The sequence below is a fragment of the Engystomops pustulosus genome, chromosome 9, assembly GCF_040894005.1.
Source record: "Engystomops pustulosus chromosome 9, aEngPut4.maternal, whole genome shotgun sequence".
Lineage (NCBI taxonomy): Eukaryota > Metazoa > Chordata > Amphibia > Anura > Leptodactylidae > Engystomops > Engystomops pustulosus.
Genome location: NC_092419.1, coordinates 36,592,772 through 36,607,096, shown reverse-complemented (window position 1 = coordinate 36,607,096; position 14,325 = coordinate 36,592,772). Strand labels below are relative to the sequence as shown.

Here is a 14,325-nt window from a genome sequence, read left to right as displayed (position 1 = left end):
CATAGACTTGTATGGTGCATTTTTCACGCGCGTGACTTGCAAAAGTAGAGCATGTCGAGATTTAAACGAGCGTTAAAAAAAACGCGTGTGTGTGCGTGAAAAAAAATGCAAGTCTGAAAAGACCCATTGGTTACAATGGGTCAGAGTGCAATGCAAGTTCTGCGCGTCAAAAGCACGTGCAGAAAACGCGCGTGAATAACGCAAGTGTGAAAGGGGCCTTATACTAATGTACGGCTTGGGGTGAGATGTAGCAATGGCTGCCGCTAGGTCTTATTTTCAGGGGAGGCCTTATATTTCTAAGATTGAACAAAATTGTACTAGGTCTTATTTTTGGGGGTTGTCATATTTTAGGGGAAACAGGGTACTAAGGTAAATTAAAGTCCATGAGATAAACCCCCCTGTATTGGTATTACTATATTATTATTCATCCCTCGGATTATGCTGTACATACATCTGAGTGCAGATTTTGGATTTCTTCGCCCGGACAGCTGCTCGGCCTTCCAATCTTGTTCTCAGTGTCATAAATCTCCTCCAGGACACTGCAGTTTGCTGTAACCTGACATTTATGATGCTCCATTCAGGATCCTGCATTGTCTGTGTGTTTTTCCTGAGAATATCCTAGTTTTGCTCTCCCCTTATCATGTCAGGTCTATGACTAAATCTTCTTCATCTCTCTCAGGCTGCTGCGTGTGATGAAGGCCTTCCAGATCCTGACTGCAGGATAGCATTCAGCTGGATAATGGGAATGACGTAGTCGCTCTATCTCTGCTGAACCTGCAATGATGTGCGGGCAGATGCAGATGCACTTCTGATCTCTACCAGTGCGTTATCCACTACTAGAGAGCCGGCCCAATAGGATTTCACACTGGTATCAATTCACACAATGAGACGCAGGCGTTCACACATGATCTTCCTTCCAGTAGTCTGTAGATTAGAAGGCTCATTCCTATTATTTGTAGTATTGTGCTGCTGGACCCCCAAATCTTGTAGAAATCGGTGGATATCGAATGATAAATGTCCTAATATTCAACGTTATATAGAGAAAATTTTTTTTTAATGGATGTTACTACTCCTGATTCTAGTATTGCCTCTTATGGATCTGTCCTGGTGCCAACCCACAGCCTGGTTCTGACGTCGGCCATGTGACCTCATTACCTGATAGTGTGCTGATTTTTAGGAAAAATTCCTAGCCTGGAAATAATTCTAGCACTAGGACCTGGTGTCCACCAGCAGATGCATGTTACCTGGGAGAAGGTTAGATGTCACAGTACAGGGATAATACACACAGTGATGTCACAGTACAGGGATAATACACACAGTGATGTCACAGTGCAGGGATAATATACACAGTGAGGTCACAGTACAGGGATAATACACACAGCGATGTCACAGTACAGGGATAATACACACAGTGATGTCCCAGTACAGGGATAATACACACAGTGATGTCACAGTACAGAGATAATACACACAGTGATGTCACAGTACAGGGATAATACACACAGTGATGTCACAGTACAGAGATAATACACATAGTGATGTCCCAGTACATGGATAATACACACAGTGATGTCACAGTACAGGAACAATGCACACAGTGATGTCACAGTACAGGGATAATACACACAGTGATGTCACAGTACAGAGATAATACACACAGTGATGTCACAGTACAGGGATAATACACATAGTGATGTCACAGTACAGGGATAATACACACAGTGATGTCACAGTACAGAGATAATACACACAGTGATGTCACAGTACAGGGATAATACACATAGTGATGTCACAGTACAGGGATAATACACACAGTGATGTCACAGTCCAGGGATAATACACATAGTGATGTCACAGTGTAGGGATAATACACACAGTGATGTCACAGTACAGAGATAATACACACAGTGATGTCACAGTACAGGGTTAATACACATAGTGATGTCACAGTACAGGGATAATACACACAGTGATGTCACAGTTCAGGGATAATACACATAGTGATGTCACAGTGCAGAGATAATACACACAGTGATGTCACAGTACAGGGATAATACACACAGTGATGTCACAGTACAGGGATAATACACACAGTGATGTCACAGTACAGAGATAATGCACACAGTGATGTCACAGTACAGGGTTAATACACATAATGATGTCACAGTACAGGGATAATACACACAGTGATGTCACAGTACAGGGTTAATACACATAATGATGTCACAGTACAGGGATAAATGACCCTTTGATTCAGTTGTATTTATCCCTTTAGCTGTTGTGTCCAATAGTTATATCCATGTATCTGGTAATTCTATTCTCCCTGTGGCTCTCTGCCACAAATAAGTAGATGGTCAGAATGTGGGAGGGGTTATTTTTTGTACGTCATATTCCATCCCATCCTGCAGGTGCTATGAGCTCACCGCAAGTAAACAACCAGACACGACGCATGTCAGTGCATGAACCATTACGTCACCATGAGGATTATGTTACTATACAGCAGCAGAGGCCTAACCATTCCAGACCCAGCGCCTCTCCTCCATGACATCTTATAGTCTGCAGAACCCAAGCCAAGGTAGCTGAGATCCTTCAAGAACCTTCATGTGTTCCACTTGTCTCTGTCAGTTTACACATGCAGGATTCGGAGTGGAAATATGGTTTAATACGCCCTATAAATGTCCGCTTGACAATCCATAAATATGATAAAATCCTTTTATTTATTTTACGTGTGTTTCTTTAACCCGGTGAAGCTTTAGTCTTGTAAGATGATCTCCTTACAGCTGTCTTCTACACTTAGTTAGAGCAACTTGGAAAGAAAAAGGCCAGTCAGAGGAATTCAGTTCCCCTAAAAATAGAATCAATATACAGCCTGTGACTTGTCACTTTTCAGATTAGTCTGGTGTGAACTGCGTTCAGCTGATGACCCCGGTAATTGCTCGTGACATCTATTCCATATTTAATCAACTTACTTTTGTGGACAATATTGAAAACAAGCAGTGACACAAAGGATTGACCAGGACCTATCCCGCTGAAAAAAATTAAAGAGGTTCCGGTGTTTATTACCGTCTACATGGTATTTTCTATTTGGAAATATTGACGAATCACAGCCAGGTAGGTACAAGTGTGCGTCTGTGGAGCAACTCAGTGTTATGTGCCCAAAATTTGGGATCTATCTATTCTATCTGCTGATCAACCGCAATCAGTCAATCAATTGATCTTTGTGTTCTATAATATAATAGTGAATTAGGTTGAATTATGTTGTCTATAGTCAGTAGAATTTTTGGAAAAATTTTAAAGTTGGAAAAATTATGTTTCCAACTCAAGGATCCATCTCTGGGAGCCAATGATAGGAAGTAAAAATGGGGGAGGGCAGTTTATTTACATACGTATGTCGAAAGCGAAGACGAAGGGCGTTTTCACGCGTAGTGTTATTTTTTTAAATGCCACTGCAGTTTTTGGTGTGGAGCCAGAAGGTTATTAAAGGAGATATAAAAGGACTTATACTTTCCCTTCCTGCTGGATCCACCTCTGCTTTTTTCAAAAATGTATAAACCCCTTTTATGTAAGCAATGGATGCGCAGATTTTGGTGCACATATAGATGTATAGAAGCCAGTATCATTATGGTGATTTCATTGTAAGGAATATTTTAAAAAATTTTTGTAGAATAAATGCTCATAATAACCAGACGTGCTTCAGTTTTTATAAAAATTAGATCTGATATGTGCTTCAATACCATGGGTATCATACAGTATTGTATCTACTGAAATACAAAGGCCTTATAGTGCAGTGAATGATTCTTCCTACAAAGGTCTATGGGCCCAAATATACTGATTCTAATCTGATTCTGATGCACACTGTGTTCTGTATAATTTCCAAGATCTATATGGCATATAATAGCAAGTATGATGCCTATTGATTGCTATTATGGCAAAAAGTTATTGGTATTCTACCCAACGGGGTCCAAAAGGACTGACTTTAAGGGAGAGGCGATATCGGAGATCCTATCTTTAGCTCTTATTTAAAGGAAACCTACCACTTTATAATGGCAGTTATAACCCCCAATATCTTGCACCAGCTCAGGGTGAACTAATGCTAGAGCATAACTTAAATTTTTGCAGAAATTGCCGTATTCCTTTTTAAACTATTTTATTCTTTATATCCCAACCACGCTTCGGCGTGGTGCGCCGGCGATATGTGCTCGGCGCACCATGCGCGCAACCGTGCGAGCACCTGATTAAGAAGTGCCGGAGAGCCGGTGACGTCACTGTACTATCAGGCACAATTGCGCCTACGCAACTTCAAATTTTTATCCTGGCCAGCTTTGCACGCGAAGTTGCGCAGGCACAGGTGTGCCCGAGAGCTTGGTGACATCACTGGCTCTCCGGCACTTCCTAATCAGGTGCTCGCACAGTCGCACGCATGGTGCACTGAGGAAATATATTGGTGCGCCGAAGCGTGGTTGGGATATAAAGAATAAAACAGTTTAAAAAAGGAATATAGCGTTTCCTGCAAATAGTGAAGATATGCTCCGACATCAGCTCACCCTGAGCTGGTGCACAATATTTGAGGGTTATAACTGGCATTTTAAAGTGGTAGGTTTCCTTTAATTAAATTTAAGCTTAGCTGCACTACCCTAGTTTGACCACTACACAGTGGAGGGAGCCTGAAGCAAGTTGTGATATCCAGTGTTCTAGTTTCAAAGGCTGTTGAGAACATCTGATTGGCGGGGATGTTTGGCAATATCTTACTGAGGAACTGTCCATAGGAAAATCTCTCATAAATAATCTCTTTAAATGTCAAACATATGATATAGTATGTACTAAGCCTTAGATCAATTAAAGTGGTAAATTATTTGAGAACTAAACATGTAAAAGTATCAAACTCTAGTTAATATATTCTAAGTAGTCGCTCTTGGCTTACACATGCCCCTTGGAAACTCCTACACCTATCGCATTCACAGTTTTATAACTTTTCAATATGAGACGGACCCAGAGATAAGCGTCGCTGTGGGGCTCTCCGCTGCCTTTTCTATGGTAACATTATAGTTCTAGAAGATGGGCCTCACATAATGATGACTGGAAATAGATCTGCATGGGTTGCAGGTACTATCAGGAGGACATGTGCCAGTCCTGAGTGTCAGCGGAGTATAAACACGTCTATTAGGGTACGTCTGATAAGATTGTTAGCTTCCTGCCCTTAACATTTCATAGACTTGTCAAACAACACCTACCAGGGCAGGAAGAATAACAAGCTACCTAATATGTAGAGGGATTACAGATCTGTCTGGTACGGAGCCATAAGAGCGGTGCCATGTAGGTTTGTTCAGCCTCTATATGGTTTGTGGAATACTCTATTGCAGCGATAGAGAAGCTTTTAGAGATCAGGTGCCCAAACTACAACCAAAACCCACTTATTTTCTACCAAGTGCCAACATAACAATTTAAACAGTAACCTATTGCTCCCTGTTCTTCCACAACATTCAATCGTATAAATCCCCTACAGCAGTGATGGCGAACCTTTTTGAGACCGAGTGCCAACACTACAACTAAAACCCACGCAATGTATCACAAAGTGCCAATATAAGCAGTAATTTATTTATTTATTTGTTGAACTGTTCTCCTAACATGCTAGCCTCCTAAGGACACTTATACAATTGAAAGCAGGAGGGCAAATCCGGACTATCACTTCAGTCCCAAGCTGCTTCTTGGCGATTAAAGGGTTAAAATAGCACTGAGATTAGTAAATCTTGACTTGTGTGGAACTGCAGTTAGAATCTTTGAGTCCTGTCTGGTGAACTCTGTGCTGAACTTAAGTGCCCACAGAGAGCACTCTGAGTGCCACCTCTGGCACCCGTGCCATAGGTTCGCCACCACTGCCCTACAGCCACCAATGTGGTTAAAGAAGGAAGACACATTCAGACATCATTGTATCTTCTCTCCAGAGTTTCTCTGTACAGGAAGAAACATGGGGCCAGCAAAGGGACCTCAAAAGATAATCTGTTCCTGTTCACACCTTCTCACTCTTCCTGCAGTTCCAATCAGTCAAGGATGTGTCACCTTAAAAAAGCATTGAGAGTAGTATCTCAAGTTGTCTGAAGGTTCAAGTCCTGTCATGTGAACACTGTCCTGGGACGACAGTCTGGGTGCCCACAGAAAGGGCTCTGAGTGCCACCTCTGGCACCCGTGTCATAGGCTCACCATTACTGCTCTATTGGATTCCATATGTCTGGGGATTTCACTCTGGTTCAGGTCACACTGGTAGATTCCAGTGTGACCTGAATGGCAATGCACAAAGGCCTAGAAGTGGGTACAGGTTAAACAACCAGAATATATTCATACATTTCCAAAATAGTTATATACCTGTTCAACTACCCTCTGCTCCTCCACTTCTGTATCTTTTGCTTGGTTATTTTTAAACTTGGCTATACGATGATATATCCCATGTGATTACTACAGCAAATCACTGTGATTGTATGCCCCGTTATCAGAGGGAAGGACCAGAGCAGCAGTGCTGGAATTAAGGGGGATCAGAGGTGGAGACCCAGAAGAAGATGTGGGCACGATGTCCAGTGGGGAGAAGGTGTCTGTTTGTTCTTTTTGTTAATGTTAGTTTTGATAGAATATATGAGAGCGATATTGTTGAGGGATAATTATATCCTTTTATTAGCATACATGCAATTGTTTTAACTACTACATACAAAGGCCCACATGTACGTGTTTGCGCCAATATTCTGTCTAACTTTCCATTGCAAAGAACGTGCACACTGCTTGCACATGCATTTATAAAGTGTCTGCATCAGTTTTGTGTCGCAGCTGCACTGTGTCCTCCGCACCACAAAATCCTGCATCAAAAGGGGAGCCCCGGTGCTGATTCAGTCCATGTGCCACATTTATAACAGCGACTTGACAGAATTGTGTCTCACGTTGTATGTTAAAGGTGCACCAAAAAGAAGCTGGTGTACACTTCCGGAGCAGTACAGGGGGCACCAGATTGATGAAGACCCTGCACCAGTATTCAATAGTTTGGCACAATATGCACATTAGTAATGCAAACTGCACTTAGTACAGATAGCACTACTTTTGCTAAATATGGGCACTAGATATTTTATCATGATAATACATTTATTAATATTTATTTGTTCATTTGTCAGCTTATTTAAAGCGAACCTGTCACCGGGTACGTGATTTTTAGCTGGTGACAATAGCTGGTGACAATTTTTAAAATAGCTATGCAGATTTTAAAAATGCCTTTTTCAGCATTCTGAATCATTTCATTACTTTATAATAGTTATTTTCACATTACCAGGCTCCTTACCAGCAGCCTGTGGTAAGCCCCAGGGGAAGGACAGCTGCAGTCTATGTGCCTGTGTTCACTCATGGATTCTTCCTCTACTCTAGACCCTCACCCTCCCTCCCCTGCCTGCTCAATGCACATGACAGTAATAGGAGAGGGATGAGGGAGCTGCATGAGTGTGGAGGATAGGAGACTGACCCTTCACCAGGACTCAACATGCACTGCTGGCAGGGAGCCAGGTAACGTAACGTGAATTAAAGGGGTATTCCCATTTCAGAAAATTAATGTTGATGTTTTTAAGATAAAAAGTTTCAATTTTCCAATATACTTCCTGAATCAATTCTGTAACAGTTTTCTAGATCTCTGTCTGCTGTCATTGAATAGAAAGATTCTATGTTCACTTCCAGTGGTCACATAGGTGCCCGGCTCATCATAACACACAGCTCTGATTACTATCTGTGATACTAATGATCTGTGCACCTGTGTGACCATGGTCAGATTTCTGTGCACTGGAAATAAGCACAGAAGATTTATATAGAATTACAGCAAGTAGAGATCTAGAAAACCATGAGGAATTGATACAGAATGTATATTGAAAAATTGTATAACTTTTTATAGTACAAGCAATAATATTAATTTGCTAAAATGGGAATGAACTTTAAACTTTTATTTATGGGATGTTGACAGCATAGAAATGGTAGCAATACACTCTGGAATTATGGGGTTTTCTGACTGTGGTAGTCATTGCTCATCCAACACAGTTTTCATTGATAGGAATGGCCTGTGTAAGGAGACTCTAGCCATTGGCTATGGTCTCACCAAACCCAAGTTCCTAAGATAGTAGTCCAGTAATGGAAGCTGTCCCCTACAGACATTAAGGCACATCCTATGGAATAAATACAAGAAATCTAGTAGTTCTCGATTCAAACACAAAAAGAACATAAAAAGAAAACTATGATTTTGAAAAAAAAAAATCTTTGATTCATTTGCAGAAAACGAAGGACAGTTGTCACCTGTGGCAGCAGGGAGATGGCAGCTCGCTGACAGGATGACATTGTGTAGATAACTTCTAATCCTTAAATCACAGATGAAGAAATTTGTAGAATCCACAGTCAGCAAAGTTGGCATTTTTACATATAATACAAATACCCTCAAATACATCTGAATTCTTGGGGGTCATTTATGAAGATAAATCTCTCTTTGTTTGTGTTGACTTGTTTTTACCTGTCTATTTGGTAATTTATCAATCTCACTTTTTTTCCTTGTGTTAAATGGGTTTATTTTTTCAGATCTATTTTTGATACATTTGTTACAAAAGTTGCAAAAATGACGCTCAAATGTCTCAGGTCACTTCTGTCCATTTTCTAAGTTTTCCCTAATTATGGTTTAATCTGGAGTTTTTTGCACCAAAAAAATGTTGCAGATTTGGGACAGTTTGAAATGATAAAGGTCATTTGCGACATTTAGCACATCTGGAATAGAAGATACATGTGTCTTACAAAAAATGTGCATCTAATGGGACGTGTTACTGCTTAGTCTGAGTTTGTGCCACATTAATTACTGATGTGCGCTATAATACTGTCTGCGGCACAATTCTGCAGCATGAACAAAGTGCACCAAAAAAATGGTGTACACCTCCAGAGCGGTGCAGGGGGTGCCGGATTCATGAAGACTGTGCTCTCTCTAGCGCGTTCTGCCCGGTCCACCAGCAAACTGCAAACAGTACAAACTGCACTAGTTTTGATAAATGTGGCCTGTTGTGTTTACATGGCATTTTCAGTGATACTACAATGAGGGGGGGGGATTTATAGACGCACTTGCGCCACAATTCTGGTGGTTTTGCACCAAAAACACTATCTAAAATGCCTTGCACCACAGTTATCAAGGCTTTTATACCTTTTGGTTGTCTCCTTCCCGACATGTCCGATTAAGGGGTGTGGCCTTCAGAGAAAGGGGCGTGGCTTGCAGTAAATCGTCATCATCATCACAGTGATAAATCTGGCACAGCAAAAGACTAGTGTTTTCCAGCTAGAAACTGGCGGAACCTGAGGCACATTGTTAAATCCCCCCCAATGTGTTAATGTCGTGTTAAGATTGCATTTGGCATAAATGCAATTTTAATTGAATGTAATGGCCACAGGCTAGTGCACCCTGCGGGTTTGTTCATATCTGCACTAATATGGATCCAATTTAATCTGGCATCGAAACATGCACGCTGCACAATTTTATCCCGACAGATGTAAACACGGCTTTAAAAATAGACTTACATGGTTAAGAAAAGCTAAATGTATTTCTTGGTTTGCTTATAATGAGTGTGGAGATGCGCTGTCAATTTATGCACATTTTCTGAAAACTGATCAATAATAATAAATCTATTAATATATAAAAAGTTGGCATTTTCCACATTCCTGTTGCAACCTCATTCACATAATGTACATCTACAATGTAAGAAGTAATAAGCTCTGATAATCCCGCGGCACAGAAGCTTGGTATTGTCATGAGTTGTGCTGGCAGTATGAGCTTGACAGACAGGGGTTAAAACCCTGAGATCTGCCCTACACCTGTCTCCAGCTTATTGCTCACCAGATACTTTCCTCACCAGACCCGACCTGCCTGGGACTTCATATGTTGCTGGATTCATCTCTGTTTGGACCCTTTTGCTGTTTCTATTTTTTGGACTTCAGATTTGGACGTAGTTGTATTCTTCTTGTTGTGACTTTTGGCATGAATTTGGATTATCTCTTGGCTGGTGATTGGTATTGTACAACAGAGGGTCTGTCATTGGCTTGTGGCTCCTTTACCCTTCCCCTGCACATTATCTAATGTAGGGAATGTCGCCCAGTCGGGGCCATCATTTATGGATGTGTCAAGTAGGCAGGGACATTTTTGTGGGGGTTTCCACACTATCCCTTTCCCATACTGTCCTAATAGGTGTTGTAGTAGGTTTCCTGGAAAAGAAGGGGGTTAGGAACCTTTTCATAGCTTTATGTGGATACTTTTATGGGATCAGAGAGAGCATTCTAAAGAAGAGAAGCAGCACCAGGGAAGTTTTCAGGGAGTTAGTTATTAGACATATATTCAGAATGCTTCAGGGTTGACTAGTTAAACAAATGCCAGAGATAACCAACATAAATGGGAAATAGTAAGAAAAATCAGTCTATTGATTATTCAGTAAATAGGGCAACAATGCTGAGAATGGTATTTATATGGCAGGTGGCAGGAGTAGATTTGCTTATAACATATCCAGCCACACTGGTTTAGGTTCTTCCAGTTTACTTGTTACAGAAACAGAGAATTTAGTGGACCAACTGAACACAGAAAGCCATCTCGCATTCCTCGCATCTGCTTTTATTGTATTGCCGTCTTCACAGAGCCAATTCAGTTAAATGCCGAAGAAACGAATGAAGAAGTAAACTCCCTGCTGTGCCATTCAGCCCCCGTTACAGCAGCCATGATGAAAGTTGAGCCTCTCTTGCCTCAGGGCACAGTCACCTGCTGCAAAGCTGAAGCTGACACATAAAATATCCTCTTTCCACCTGAAATCAGCATGGATATGAGACATTACATGGAGAACCTGATATAATACTAGTGGATGGGGCAGAGGGGTGGCTTTCAGAGAGTTTAGGTTCACCCCTGCATCCAGCCAGTGTCAGACCGGGGTTCCTTGGGCACACCCAAATTATGCTGCGGGGCCCACTCTCCATCAACTTTTAGGAATCATACTCCATTAGCTTCCAAATGGGGTTGTATTCTGTGGTACCTCTGGCTTCCAGTACGTGGTAAGAGCCTGGGCCCACTGGATCCTTTCTGGTGGGTCTGCCCGACACTACATGTAGCCATTGTTTATACAGGGGCTTACAAGACTTGATTGTGCTTGGTGCCCCCAAAATGCCACATCCACTCCAGGTGGACGGACAACCAGAGCTTTGATGCTTCTGTTGTTACTTACAGATTAAGGTCCTAATTCTGCTAATAATAAAACATTTTCCTGACTGTTATGTCTTCCAGAAAATGTATTTTAGGAAAACAGAACTGCGTGTTCCTGCTTTGATGCTTCAGGTATATACGGGACGTCTTATTTATTAGTCCACAGACTCAGCAGGCAGAACATTGTGCATTCTGCTATACTTTTTAATGATACAATTAGAAGAAGGAAACATTACAGGCTATTTCTCCGCTCTTTGTGAAAGTGCAAAGTGCTTCCATGTGTCTTGGCTTTCAGGGGACCATTCTGCATATCATCATAGGAAATCATTGATTTTTTTTTTTAATGGGAATTATATTTCTGATCTCTGCAGATAAGCCAAGAATTACTTTTTTGTTTTAAGTCGCTTCTATAGCACTCTGAAGGAGGAAGGGGTTAATCAAGTGTTCATATCATTTGTATGTTTCTGCATCTGAGTCTCGATGATGAATTATTGATTTTACTTCATTTAAAGGTCACAGCAGGCGCCTTAAAAATATTTACTTATTTATTTTTTTAATTGCATCCAGGCGGTCATAAGTTGAAATCTACTCTATGTAGTATCATTTTAGTAACGTTAAGGAAATATTAAAATCAAGAATGATGAACCAGTGGCGCTTACTCATAGATCCAGGCATTGTGAATGTGGTAATCTTATATTTATTATCCTTCCTTTTAAAATCAACTTTTTAATTATGTCAATGAATCAGAAGGGTTTTATGGGTGTTACCAAAGCCCCTCCTGCTGCAGGCTGTTAAACTGTGCAGGAGCATTTCCCACCTCCCTCTGTATGATCAGACAGCAGGAGGGGGAAGTGCTGAGGAAGCAGTGGGGAGGGGGAGACAGTGTAACAACCTGTGAAGCCACAGCAGCGAGGGACTCTGGTAAAAGTAGATTTTAGAAGGAAGGAGGCCATGATAACAAATATAATCACAGTCATGGTACCTGGATCTATGAGTTGGTGCCCTTGGTTTATCATGATGGATTTTGATAGTAGCTTTCTTTTAATCTATAATATATAAATTAAGAAAAGAAAAAGTATTGCATGATAAATCGGGCTGGAATCCTTTTTCCAGGTTAATCACATTTACAGTTCATTAAAAAATGAGATATTACAAAGTGTTACACATTGGTATGCATACCATTACATTGTACAATTTTGTATTTTGTATTTTAATTTGATGTATTATTTGATGTAACTTGTATTTTAACCATCATAGTTAATAAATAATGTGTATGTATAGTGTCTAACCATTAGCGTGGATTGGTGCTTGGTGCAATTTCCCCTTTTATACTTCGAATGATAAAAATACAATGCAAAAACAAGAGGACCTTATGTGTCGGCAGGGATTCAAAACTCAATAATATTTATATTATTTTATATATTAAATGATAAAAATAAGTACAATTTAAGATATTCTTTAGCACAATTATATTCAAAAAGTTAGAAAAATGTATGCAACTTTTTGGTGGCCAGTGTGTAGGTAGTAAAGGGATTGGACCAAGTTTGCTTGTTATCCAATATCCACAGGGTAGGGCACACAAGCTGATTGTTGAGGATGAACCTTATACATTATCTTATATTAATATGTTTTTGTTCAAAATGTTATGTTTTGTAACCTTAAATCCTTTGGGCGTAAGCCATTTTAGGGATTCAGGACCAAGCCTGGACTTTTTTAGCATGTGTCACTGTAATTAGTTATAACTTTGGAACGCTTTAAAATATCCAGGGAATTTTGAGATAGTTTTCTTCTAACAAAGTAGTTGAAAAAAAATGGATGATATCTTTTACTTGTAGTTATGAAAAAACAGCGGAAATTTAGCCAAAAATGCGCTCCATTTTCAACATTTTTGCCAAATTTTGTGTGATGTCACACAGGTGCACGGCTCATTAGTATCAATGAGAGTAGATACTACTCGTTATAACGAGTCGTGCACCTGTGTAACATCACATGACCAAGGAGCGATTTCTGTCCACAATGGGGATTATTTGCTGAAATTCCACAACCTCTTTAAGTAAATATGGAGGATAAAGTATCACCTTGTTAATTGTAATGACATTATAGGAGGTATAGGGGGGGATTTATCAAGATGCCTAAGAGTAAGAATAGGCTTAGTTGCCCATGGCAACCAATTACTGCTCAGCTTTCATTTTAAAATGGAGCAGTAATTGGTTTCCATGGGCAACTAACTACATTCTTACTCTTAGGCAGCTTGATAAATCTCCCCCATTGTGTATTTCTTAAAAAAAAAAAATGAATAGATAAATCAGTATTTTAAACTAATAAGAATGATTAGAGTGCAGTCACACCAAAGTACAAAGAGATGAAAAAAACTTAGCAATGAACAAGAATTATAAGTTATATTACTCCATTCTTTGATTTTTGGCATTCTCATATATACTGTAACTTACAAATTGCTTCATCCAACTCCTTATTCCTCTACTTACAGTTTTATATTAATCCAGCATTTCTATGTCTCATATATATATACACACACACCATATTTTTCGGAAAATAAGGTGCACCAGTATATAAGGCGCACCATCAATAAATGCCTGCTAAAACGTCTAGGTTTGTATATAAGGCGCACTGGATTATAAGGCGCACCCCATTATAAGGATGAATGACCAGCAGGTGGCAGACCTGTGCACAGATCAAGGCAGCTGTTGTCTGTAAGTACGGTTCATTTATAAGGCGCACTGGACTATAAGGCGCACCTTTGATTTCTGAGAAAATCAAAGGATTGTTTGTGCGCCTTATAGTCCGAAAAATACAGTATGTGACACACACTGGGATAATATGAGTAGGAAAATAAAGAAGAGTGGAAAGAAGAGGAAAGTCCCTTTTATTATCCCTCGCCCGGACGCATGTTTTCTTATTATAAGTAATATAAATACCACAGACGCTTAGGACACACACTGAACGAGACGCACAGTCTGAGCAATAGACTCAGTTTTCAATTTCCAATCTGGCTTCTTGTGACCTTACATAAGTCACTTTATCTCCCTGTGCAGAGAACCAAAATTAGATTGCAGGCGACAGGTTAAAGGGTGATTGCGTTCGAC

At 40.3% G+C, this 14,325-nt stretch overlaps 1 protein-coding gene across 1 annotated transcript in view; it reads left to right on the top strand.

Moving 5' to 3' along the window:
- The first annotated feature begins 2,900 nt into the window (after positions 1–2,900).
- Positions 2,901–14,325, top strand: part of FGF13 (fibroblast growth factor 13) — a 246,686-nt gene continuing 235,261 nt past the window's right edge. The window contains exon 1 of the mRNA XM_072123042.1: positions 2,901–3,111. The gene's annotated coding sequence lies outside the window, so the exon portion shown is untranslated. The remainder of the gene's footprint in view (positions 3,112–14,325) is intronic.